The sequence below is a fragment of the Amblyomma americanum genome, chromosome 6 (assembly GCF_052857255.1).
Source record: "Amblyomma americanum isolate KBUSLIRL-KWMA chromosome 6, ASM5285725v1, whole genome shotgun sequence".
Classification (NCBI taxonomy): domain Eukaryota; kingdom Metazoa; phylum Arthropoda; class Arachnida; order Ixodida; family Ixodidae; genus Amblyomma; species Amblyomma americanum.
Genome location: NC_135502.1, coordinates 92,234,887 through 92,247,464, shown reverse-complemented (window position 1 = coordinate 92,247,464; position 12,578 = coordinate 92,234,887).

The following is a 12,578-nucleotide window of genomic DNA, read 5'->3' as shown; positions in this document are numbered from 1 at the left end:
GACGTCAGTGCCTAGAAAACGTGTCGTGAGTAATAATGCTGGAGAAGACTGGAAGACAACGCTTCAGAATATTTCTCCTCTTTTTTTCTAGGCGCTGAGGCCGATACGGCCTGCTATGAAAGAGGGCGCGCGGCGGTCATTTCGGCTTTCAGCGCGAGTGCCCGTTTTGATTGGCTTCTCCGCATGATGTACAAGCACGTGGGCCTCAGTACCTCACTGGATCACAGTGGTGTGTTGCGGAGAATGGGTACGCCAGACTGAATGTTAGCGAAACATCATTTGAAAAGGGCTCTCAAATGCATCGAATACAGGCGATCGCAACTTCTTTCTAGTTTCTTTCGCACAGTTGGCGACGGCTTTAATGATTTCTTTATCATTGCCGAGGATTATAAACCGTGAGGTCGAAGCTACGTCAAAGTCCTTCTCTGGCACTTCTAACGATGTGTCGCACCAGCGACATATAGTATCCATGAAGCACACCAAACGCTTTGCCAAACGGTCTAACCAGCCACACCTTGTAAACGGAAACCGTACTGCACACGACACCTTAGGTGCCCAGCGCGCTCGCAGTGGGCCGTGTGCAGAAGGGATATGCTATAAAGTTCCTTAGTGTACTGCTAGAAACTCTATATATGGGATATGCTGAAGAATGGAGGAACTCCAAAGGTCTACATGTACCAGCGGGCTGCATGTACCGATATGCGCGACATCATTCAGGAGGCTGCGAACTTTGGTTTTGGCGTAGATTTTGTCGCGCCGACGCCGACGAGACGTCCAAAAAAACTCTCCATGCGGGTCCCGCTAGAGGCGAGAAAAATGTTCCGCACGTGTTGCACGGTGCTCAGCAAAGCGAGTTGGCGCTTATCATAATGACACTGTCCACATCAACATCCATTCAGGGTCATCGGTACTTGTATCTCAGCCGTTGTTTTGTCCTTACAGTGCCTTTATTCGGCCCGCTAGTAACTGCAATTAACTCGCACATGAGTTCCATTGAAGCCTTCACCTATTCTGCCCGAAATAGCAATCCTTTTCGTGAGACCTGAGGTGCTGCCGGGAGGTATTCACCGTCATTAGCTGGAATTACTTCATACCTAAATAATACCTAATACTTAATAGGAGAATACCAAAATAATCTTGACATTGCCTTGCTGGGTCACTCAGGAGATGGACTGCAAAGCATGAGTTAGGCAGCCAGAGAAGTTCTGTGGACCTAAAAATTAATGTTCAGAAAACCAAACCAATGTGCAACAGCCCCTGAAAGGAACAGCAGTTCACAATTAGTAGCGAGGTGCTGGAAGTGGTAAGTGAATACGTCTACTTGTAAGGGCAGGTAGTGGCCGCTGATCAGGATCATTAGAGGGAAACAACTAGAGGAATAAGAATGGGGTGGAGCGCATATGGCAGGTTCTCTCAAATCATGAATGGCAATTTACCAATATTCCTCAAGAAAAAAGTAAACAGCTGTATCTTACCGATACTCATCTATGGGGCAGAAACGTGGAGGCTAATGAAAAGGGTTCAGCTTAAGCTAAGGACAATGCAGCGAACTATGGAAATAAAAATGATGGGTGTAACGTTAAGAGCAGTGTTGGCTGTAACGCGTTACAAGTAACGGCGTTACCGGTAACGCGTTCCTTTTTTTCGGTAACTTAATAACGTGCTTGTTACCATTTGGGAACTGTAACGCGTAACGTACTTAAGTTAATATTTTACGGTAATGTGAGGCGTCACTTTACTAGTTACTTTTTGTTCCAGTTGTCCTCCACTCGATCCACCCCCTTTTTAGAAGAAAAAAGCGCAGAGCACCTAAGTTGATAGTGCAAATAAACGAACAGGTGCTCTCGACGACCTCTGTTGCGGCTCGCATGCATGCCAGAAAACATCTGCTCTTGACGACGCACCCCCCCCCCCAAAAAAAAAAAATAAACAGACAGAATAGCCATAAAGCACGAAACACGAGCACGAACACGCTTTCTCACATTTGCCTTCACCTTGTGAGTTTCTCAGTAGGCACAGGCCACTACCCACCGCGGGTTCGAGCTTCGCGCGAGCCAAGGGCCCCGATCAGCCGTCACCACACGCACCCTGGGGCACCGCTGCGGCGGCGTTCAACCTCTGCAGAGAGGAGAGCGGCTCGCCGCAAGAAACAGGCCTCCAAGTTCACAAAGGGGACGTTTATTGACGCCGTCCTCCAGCGGTACACACACACACTCACTCAACAGTCACCCCGTCCCGGGGCGCGCTCAGAGCAAGGCTCCGGTGCGCGCCGCTAGCACGCCGCTGCAGGAGATTGTCCCCGCGGCAGTGCTGTGATCTCTCTCGTGTCGGCCGTTGGGCCGTTTGCGAGAGAGAGTGGGCAGTCAACGCAAGGTGCGCCTGTCAGAGGTCGTTGGACCCCTGGACAGGCTCGAGCCGCGGCGGATCAAGGACCCACGCTGGCGAGCTCGAGTATGAACTGGTCCGAACGGCAGAGGCCGGCCCGGACGAACAGTAACGTACGCACCTTACGCTGTCTCGGAGGGGTCTCTCTCCCTGGGCCCCGCTCGGACGGTCGCGCGCCGTGCGAGCACCCAAAACGGGTCCCGAATTCCCGCCAAAAGTCACCAATGGCAAAGGCACTTGGGAAGCCGGAGGCGGAGCTGCGGCCGAATGACAGCGATTAGCCACCAGCCGTCTCTCCGCCGCCCGAGGCGGGAGAAAGGGAAAGAGAGCGACGCGTGATGCCGCGCAGACGCCACGGCGGGAATCTAGCAGGCTTCCCACAACCTACCTCCCTTTCCTGAACCACTCACACACACAACTCTCTACAGAGTGGAAGCATGCCGCGCATTTTTGAACATCACGTTTTTCTGAATTGGCGTAAATTTGCTGAGCGTTCAGCGATGTTTTCTTTGTGAAGTTATAATTGATGATGAAGTGTCATTTTGCGTTTAATGTCACATTCAGAAAATGGCTTCACCATGTGCCACAGAGTAAGAATCCACCACGTTTAACTCTACAGGCGACTTTAGGCCACTATAACATTGCTAAGCTCCTGTATATTTGTGCAAAGTATTCTCGTTAAATCAGGATTTCGCGTAAAATCGTTGTTTGGGCTAGAAGTTTTATGTGAAATGTGAGCGTTATGAAATTGTTATCGTGAGTTCTTAAGGCGAAGACGAACTAATTAAAATTTATGGCCATGAAGTAACGGCAACGTAACGTGAGGTACTTTTTTGGGTAACGGTAAAGGTAACGCGTTACTCCTTTTGTAGGTAACGTAGGGCGGTAACGCGTTCCTTTTTTCTTAGCGTAAGGAGTAACGTATTTAGTTACTTTTTTTTCGGTAACGCCTACAGCACTGGTTAAGAGACCGAAAGCGGGCGGAGTGGGTGAGGGAACAAACACAGGTTGATGACATCCTAGTCGAAATCAAGAGGAAGAAATGCGCGTAGGGTAAGGGAGTGTATTCCCAGAGAAGGCAAGCGTAGCAGGGGTGGCAGAAGGTTAGGTGGGCGGATGAGATTAGGAAGTTCGCAGGCATACGGTGGGCGCAGCTGGCAAAGGACAGAGTTAATTGTAGAGACATAGGAGAGGCCTTTGTCCTGCAGTGGGCGTAGTCAGGCTGATGATTATGAACACCGGACGGAAAGGAAAGGAACATGAAGACAGGCAGAGGGCAGAGTCGGTCAGGGAACAAACGCGGGTTAATGACATTTTAGTCGAAATCAAGAAGAAATGGGCATGGACATGGCGCGTAATGCGAAGGCAAGATAACCGCTGCATGGTCCGTAAGGGTAACGGAGGGGATTCTAAGAAAAGGCAAGCGTAGCAAGGAGCGGAAGAGAGTTAAGTGGGCGGATGACATTAAGAAGTTTGCGGGGATACGGTGGCCGCATTTGGCAAGGACAGGATTAATTGGAGAGACATGGGAGAGGCCTTTGCCCTGCAGTGGGAGTAGCCAGGCTGCTGCTTATGATGATGACTTGATACCCGCCGCGGTGGCTCAGTGGTTGGTGTGTTCTGCTACTGAGCAGGAGTATCCGTGGTTCGATCCCGGCCTCGGCGGCCGCGTCTCGATGGGGGCGACGCGCAAAGGCGTCCGTGTGCTGTGCGACGTCAACGCACGTCAAAAATCCCCAAGTTGTCGAAATTTTAATTATGGACCGCTTCAGTATACGACACCTCTTTCATTTTTCAATCTTTTTCCCTTGCCTCACGGCGCGGTTGAGGCGTCCACCGAAGAGTCAGTTACTGCGCCTTTCATTTATCTCAAAAACCACTCTTCATTACATGCTGCTGACATTGGAATGAAATCTGAGTGCGTTTTGTTGCCTCCTCGTGAAGCAAGTTGCCGCGTTACCGCGCCGGTAGTCAGCGGCGGGTACACGCTGTCATTCGAGAATTACTCCCTCCACAGCACAACGCGCATCTCGAAAGCTGCAGAACAGCAGCGGCTCCAGGATAATTACATGGCATCTCGATCCAGACCCGCTTTCCGACACATGACATCTGCTGTATGCATATGTATGCCGTCTTCACTCAAGATATAACTGTTAAGGAGGTTCTTTACGGCAGCGGGTCGAGTAACGCTAACATCATCTTAATCCATAAGAAAGGATACGCCAAGGGCTTGAAAAATTATACCGATCAGCTGACTGTCCGTTACCTACGAGGTAATTACTAACAGAGAGAGAGAGGGAGAAAGACAGAAAGGCAGGGAGGTTAACTAGGCAGCCCCTTGTATGCTACCCTACACGTGGGAAAAGGAAATGGAGGGGGAGATAGAAAGGAGAGAGAACAAAGGGATATGATCACTTTTCCTCATGTCCGTTGGCCGCTACTTGCATTGTACACAGGGCACACACTGATAGTTCACAATCTTGCACTCAGTCCTGAGTCCTTCAAGAACTTGAAAAGTGCCTTCAAAGCTGTCCTCTGCGATGAAGGCTTACTCCAAGGACCCAGAATCTTGGCTTCAGTAAGGGGCCGAGTATCTAAACGGCGGAGTGTTGCAGCCAGGAGTGCACGCTCACGCTGAAACCGAGGGCAGTTACAAAGAAGGTGTTCTATAGTCTCGTCGCACCCACAGATCTCACACGCAGGAGAGTCTGCCATTGCGATTAAGTGGGAGTAGACATTTGTGAACGCCACTCCAAGCCACAGGCGACACAGCGTAGCATCGCAGCGGGAGAGGCCGGACGGAGGACTGAGTTGGAGAAAGGGGTCTAGGCGGTGCAGACGGCATGTGGAGTTGCTAGTACAGGACCATGACGCTAAAAGCTCTCTTCGTCCAAGCATTCGCAGATGTCTTGCTGCGTCGGCTCTTGTCAACGGTATCTGGACGATGTTGGCACTGCCGTGAGCCGTTCGAGCTGCAGCGTCAGCTGCGTCGTTTCCAACAATGCCAGAATGTCCTGGTATCCACTGAAAGACAGTGCCATGGCCCTCTTCCTGCGCCTGGTGTTGGAGATGTCTTAATTCAGCTACGAGTTGATCGTGATCGCAATGGCGTAAAGCAGAATTAAGACACTGTAAGGCTGCTTTTGAGTCACAGAATACAGCCCATTTGTGGGGTGTTTGTGCACCGATGTACTGCACAGCCGCACGAAGAGCGGCCAATTCTGACCCGGTGGAGGTTGTCCGATGCGAAGTGTGCTGGATAATACTGGTCTGTCTCGCAGGAATGACCACGGCGTAGGTTGAACTTGTACCTGGGACCGAACCATCTGTATACACATGAGTACGATCACTATATGCGGCGTGGAGTATGCAGAGTGTCAACTGTTTAATGGCCGGTGTCGATAAGTTCGATTTTTTTTTGTTATCCCCGGAACTGTAAGGCGCACGCATGGCTCCCGCAGACACCACAGAGCAGAGGAAGGCCAGGCTGCCGGGGTGAACTGTGATGGGATGGACGACTGGTGAGCTGCTATAACCTTTGAAAACGCTGCGTGTGGTCTTTGATTCGCCACTGACACAAGGTGGTGCTCGAGAATCCTTGTTAGATGCCGTATGTGGATCCGCAGGATGTCAAGGGTTATATACGTCGAGAGTGGGTAGTCCTGGGCGATTGCAATGGTAGCAACTGTTGACGCGCTGCGAGGGAGACCCAGGCATGTGCGAAGTGCCTGACCTTGTATAGATTGCAGGGCACGCAAATTCGTCTTGCATGTGCTTGAAAGCACTGGTGCACTATACCGCAAAAATCCCAAAAAGAGTGCTCTGTAGAGTTGCAGCATTGATAGAATCGACAATCCCCATGATTTGCTGCCAAGAAATCTGAGCATGTGTGTGATAGAGATTAGTTTTTTCTTTACAATGCTGCAATGCGGGCTCCATGATAAATTCTGATCTATAACAATTCCTAAAAAACGATGAGATGCACGATAAGCAATGACATGACCATCAATAGATAGTGGATAACGAGTCATACTTTTGCGCGTGAATGCCACTATAGCGCACTTCTCGGCTGACACGCTCAGACCTTGCTCTCAGAGATAGGAGGAAGTTATGGTTGCTGCCCTCTGAAGTCTTGCTCGCACCTGGAGACGCGTCACAGAGGAGGCCCAGATGCAGATGTCATCGGCATACATAGAGATATGGACGGTATTAGGTAGGTACTCCTGGAGTCTTTTAAGTGGAAGATTAAACAAAGTATGACTGAGCACTCCGCCCTGGGGCACGCCCCGGTAGGTGTAATGCACGGGTGTGGAGCCATCTTCACACATAATAAAAAAATGTCATTTTGGTCAGATAGCTTTGGATCCACCTATACATCCGTCCACCGATTCCAACAGCCTCTAGCGCATCAAGGATGGCCTCATGTGTCACGTTATCGTATGCACCTTTGATATCAAGAAAAAATGCCGCGCACATGCGCTTCTGGCGTTTCTGTTGCTGTACTGTTGACACGAGATCAATGACGTTGTCTATAGAGGAGCGACCCCGTCGGAAACCCGCCATGGCATTATAGGATACACGTTGTTGTGCTCAAGGTAACACTCAAGACGCGCCAGAAGCATTCTTTCCATGACTTTTCCCACACAAGTGGCCAAAGCTATTGGCCTGTATGATGACAGGTCGAGCGGGGATTTCCCTGGTTTTAGTAATGGTATCATGCGACTGGATTTCCACTGGGGAGGGACAACTCGGTCTTGCCACGAGTGGTTGTAAAGGCTGAATAGCTCTCTACGTGCGTCGTGGCCAAGGTGGCACAGCGCGGCATATGTAATGCCGTCTGGACCTGGTGCAGACGAACGCTTACATTCTGCAAGGGCAGCATCAAGTTCCTCACGAGTAAAGACAACATCCATCGCTGAATCCCGTGATGCAGGAGGAACACGCTGAGAACCCGAGGTAGTCACTGCACCCGCGATCGTCCTGCAGAAGTCAGTTGCAACTTCAATCTGATGACGGTTTTGATATAGAGCCAACGCGTAGAAAGGCTGTCTTTGCTGTGGAAGCGTTCGAAGCCCCCGCACTGTCCGCCAAATGAGGGACATGGGCTTTCGGGGATCCAGAGATTGACAGGAGGACTTCCAGCGCTGTTCCGCCGGCGTGTCCATTCGTCGCTTGATTTTCCTCTGCACACGACGCGCCCCTCTCAGGTTCCTTACGCATTTGGTCCGTCTGTAACGTCTTTCTGCACGCCGATGAATAGTGCGTAGGTGGTCTAATTCTGTATCAAATTCGGTGCGCATTCTAGTTGACGTAAGGAAGCCTCTAGCAGCCTTCATTGCTGTTGCTATATAATGTCCTCCAAACTGGAAGTGAGGGCTTCTTTGCACGCATCCTCCATTCGAGTTTTAAATGCCGTCCAATCGATGTGCGCGTGTTTAGCTGGGCCGGACGCCCCAAGACCTGGAATCTTGAGGTAGATGGGTATGTGGTCACTCCCGTGGGTCTCCACATCACAAAACCATTGGACACGCCGGCGCAGATACCGCGAAACTATCGTCAGGTCTAGGCAACTGCTGTATGAACTGCCTCGCAGATATGTCGGGCTGCTGTCATTCATTGCGTAAAGTTCATTATCTGAAGCAAATAAGGCAAGATTTCTCCCTCTGGCGTTGACTATAGGACTTCCCCACAGTTGGTGATGGGCGTTGAAATCTCCGCTAATAATCCCAGGAGCCCGTGTTGCCTCCATAATTGTCTTCAACCTCTCGCAGTCCAATTGAGAAGAGGGGGAGACATACGCCGCAATCAGTGTGAACTCTATGGACCCTTTTTTGACTATGAAACACACGTACTGATTGTCATTGTGGGGCTGAACTGGGCAGCAAACGAACGCTATGTCGGTGCGGACGTAGACCAGAACTTTGCTGCGCCCTCCGCATGACGGAGCAAAGAAGGGCTCGTACCCGGAAAGCCTGATTGCTTGGGATAAGTTAGGTTCACAGATGACTAATATCGGAAAGTGGTTAATTGTTGAAAACATATTGCCGATCGAAAACTTGCGATTCGTGACTTTAGGTCTCTTGCGTTCCACTGGAAGACCGCAGCGCCCCTGACTTCCTCACGAAACGTGGGAAGCTGGCCAGCCATTCTGTTTTAAAGATCTTGTGGTGCTGGAACCAGAGAGTCCAGCACCAGTAAGACGCTTCGGGCGGTTGACGATTGCAGGGCCTGTATCAGAGGGCGAATGGCGTTGATCACCGTCTTGAGGATCACGAGGGCTTGGCGATTTTGCTCTGGGAGCCCTTCTCTAACGACAGGTGAGCTCGGCGATGGGAGCTTGCGCTGAGGAGGCTCAGCAGGACGTAACGGCAGAAGCGCTGGCCAAGCATCCGCACACGAAAAGGTCTGATTATCCTTGGTGATATTTCGCGGACTGGACACACTCGTACGTGGCGGCACGGGAGGAGGTTGAGAAGGAGGTGCCGTGGACGCGTCGATGTGGTTGTTTTTTTGCAATAGACTTTCTTGCGTTCTTGCGGCGAGAACGCCTTTTCCGAACAGTCGTGGCAGCTTCACGGCGCGTAGAATTGTCCCTAACCATTTGCTTTAGAATGGCACGCTCGTTTTTTAAGCGCGGACAATTCTTAGATGAGGCGTCATGAGGCCCGTTGCAGTTGGCACACTTAAGCGCTTGTGCATTACAGGACTCAGCGCTGTGAGCTCCGGCACAACGAGAACACACTCTCGTGTTGCCGCAGACCCCGCTCACATGACCCAGTTTCAAACATTTGTGGCACTGCAGGGGTTTCGTAATAAATGGCCGCACGGCATGACGGAAATGGCCCACCTTCACGTGTGATGGAAGGCTGTCGCCTTGGAGCAAAATCTCCACACAACGGGAATTACCCAGACGTGATACCCGTAGAATTACAGTGCCATCATTTGCCGGCTTCACGAGTATGGGTAAATCAACTCGCGTGATAGCCTCGTCAACATCATAAAAACGCCGGAAGAGGACTCGTTCCCGCCGAGGGGGATAACAGTACGTACTGATAATCCGTCGAGCTGAGTTATGGCCTGCAGTGGTTCCAGCGCAGCCGCATGGTGGACATCAACGGCTACAATGTTCTTCCGTGCATTCACTCGAACGTCTTTGATTTCGTTAGGCACGAGGGCCTCGAGTTCTACGGCGACGACTTGCCTGTTAAGCCGCCTCGTTGTCGGTTGGCTGCACAGGAAGGACGAGGATGCTGTGTGCCGGTGTGTCGCCTCTTGTTTTTACAGTGGACTCACTGGATGACGACCCGGCTCTTAACAGTCTTCTCTTGGTCATCCGGCTGAGGTAAGTCTCAAAGCCGTCCTCACTGCTGGCCTCGCTGAGGGACTCTACGGTGTCATCGCTGTCGGGGTCGCTCGGACGGCTGCACCGCTTCCTCGACGAGCTCGAGGAGGAGGCCGCTAGGCCATTCGGATGCCCCGGTGGGTGCAGATCCATCGCCGTATAATGGAGGACGGCGTCCCCGCAGTATACACGCAAAAACACAGAAAAAAGCTGGAGACTGACTGAGAGCGTTCCACAAGGATGCACTTCGTCGTCTTCCAAAGTCAATTACTAAAATAGTCGCTAGTAGAGTCAGGACGCCGAGACGAGCGTTGCAAACAATATTCTTTGAAAGGTAAAGCCTCGTTTAATCAGTTGTTATATTTTTTTTCCGCTCAATTAGCCGAAAATGTTGTAAGCGCTTCAGTTGAAGCAGATTGGATTGGAAAACATTTAATTCGTCAGAAAAGGCAGAATGCAGACGATCCGTGCTAGGTGGCTATCAGTCCACGGCTGACAGCGACCTGGGTAGCCCATTCAATGACCTGGGTTTGAACTCCCAAGTCTGAGCTGACCAACACGGCCTCCCACTGATCGAGAGTAGGAACCTGTATTAGAGATTTCGGGGGCGGCTCCTCTTTACAATTCCACAATATGTGATAATAAGTGGCTAAATCACCACATAATGTACATGCAGGGTCGTATTCACCGGGGTAGAATTTTGACAACAGGTAAGGCGTCATGAAGGATCGCGTCTGGAGTCGCCTCCAAGTGGTCCCCTGCTCCTTATTAAAGGCTTTGTCTGGAGGAGGGAATATCCTCCTTTCAAGTTGACGAAACGGCCAGAACGGCACAATCAAAGGTCCCGCGCTTCTTGCAACGCTCGCCTCGGCGGCCTTGCCGTGAAGCTTTCGACTGCCGAAAACAGATGGCATCACTGCCGCCATTCAGCGATAAAACGTCGTCTGCGGGTTTTGGTTCGCTGATCTCTGCGTAGATGATTACGTTTTCGCATCATGCACGGCTCAACTATGTAAATACCGTTGTCAAACTTGCTTCGATACAAAAGTTACCATAGTACGCAAGCTCTGCGTGCAGTTTCATCGCAAATGAGCCAGCGGTTGAGGTGGGGAAACTTTTGAAAGTCTTCACGATAAAAAACGCACAATACTGTGTGTGTGTGTGTGTGTGTGTGTGTGTGTGTGTGTGTGTGTGTGTGTGTGTGTGTGTGTGTGTGTGTGTGTGTGTGTGTGTGTGTGTGTGTGTGTGTGTGTGTGTGTGTGTGTGTGTGTGTGTGTGTGTGTGTGTGTGTGTGTGTGTGTGTGTGTGTGTGTGTGTGTGTGTGTGTGTGTGTGTGTGTGTGTGTGTGTGTGTGTGTGTGTGTGTGTGTGTGTGTGTGTGTGTGTGTGTGTGTGTGTGTGTGTGTGTGTGTGTGTGTGTGTGTGTGTGTGTGTGTGTGTGTGTGTGTGTGTGTGTGTGTGTGTGTGTGTGTGTGTGTGTGTGTGTGTGTGTGTGTGTGTGTGTGTGTGTGTGTGTGTGTGTGTGTGTGTGTGTGTGTGTGTGTGTGTGTGTGTGTGTGTGTGTGTGTGTGTGTGTGTGTGTGTGTGTGTGTGTGTGTGTGTGTGTGTGTGTGTGTGTGTGTGTGTGTGTGTGTGTGTGTGTGTGTGTGTGTGTGTGTGTGTGTGTGTGTGTGTGTGTGTGTGTGTGTGTGTGTGTGTGTGTGTGTGTGTGTGTGTGTGTGTGTGTGTGTGTGTGTGTGTGTGTGTGTGTGTGTGTGTGTGTGTGTGTGTGTGTGTGTGTGTGTGTGTGTGTGTGTGTGTGTGTGTGTGTGTGTGTGTGTGTGTGTGTGTGTGTGTGTGTGTGTGTGTGTGTGTGTGTGTGTGTGTGTGTGTGTGTGTGTGTGTGTGTGTGTGTGTGTGTGTGTGTGTGTGTGTGTGTGTGTGTGTGTGTGTGTGTGTGTGTGTGTGTGTGTGTGTGTGTGTGTGTGTGTGTGTGTGTGTGTGTGTGTGTGTGTGTGTGTGTGTGTGTGTGTGTGTGTGTGTGTGTGTGTGTGTGTGTGTGTGTGTGTGTGTGTGTGTGTGTGTGTGTGTGTGTGTGTGTGTGTGTGTGTGTGTGTGTGTGTGTGTGTGTGTGTGTGTGTGTGTGTGCTGTTGGAACGCATTCAGATTCAATGACAGTTTTTATCTTCAAGTAAACAACATATGCCAACAGTCTGAGCGCCCCGGTATAAAATAATTTCCCCAAATCTTGATAAAAAACGAGGAAAATATTCGGCGAGATTAATTCCTTCTCCGATGGGTTTTGTCCTGTCTTCTAGAGCTGGTGCTTGCTGTGTATTTCTTTTTGATGCGAAAAGGATCGCGCGTATGTACGGACTGCCACATATGGACAACAATTAACACACTCTGCTTCACGCAAAAGCAAAACGCAAAATGTCGGGAAAGCAAGAAAAAGATATATAATGAATGTCAACATGTACTTAAAAAAACAGAACAGCTGCCGCCGCAGCACTAATGGCCATGCGGTGGGTTGTTGTCCTTTTGTCCACATTATTTTTTTCGTCTCGTTTCCTTTTTCTCAACTGACGACAACGTGTGTAATTGCATAACCCACAACCTCCTAACACCGCGGAGTGTTCCTCATTGACGTAAGGCTCCTTCCTGATTCGCACTTCATAGAAAATGAAAAGAGAAAAACTCGCCTGAGGCAGTTTCAACGACGAGGAAAAGCGCTCGTTCGCTATTTTTAAATATTTTTCATTACGCCGCTTTCAAGGTTGATGTGAATCGCTCTCGCCCTCCGTGATATACGCGAGCCTCCGCAGGAGAGATTCAGGCAGATAAACATGGAGAGAAAAAGTTGTTTACTTTTT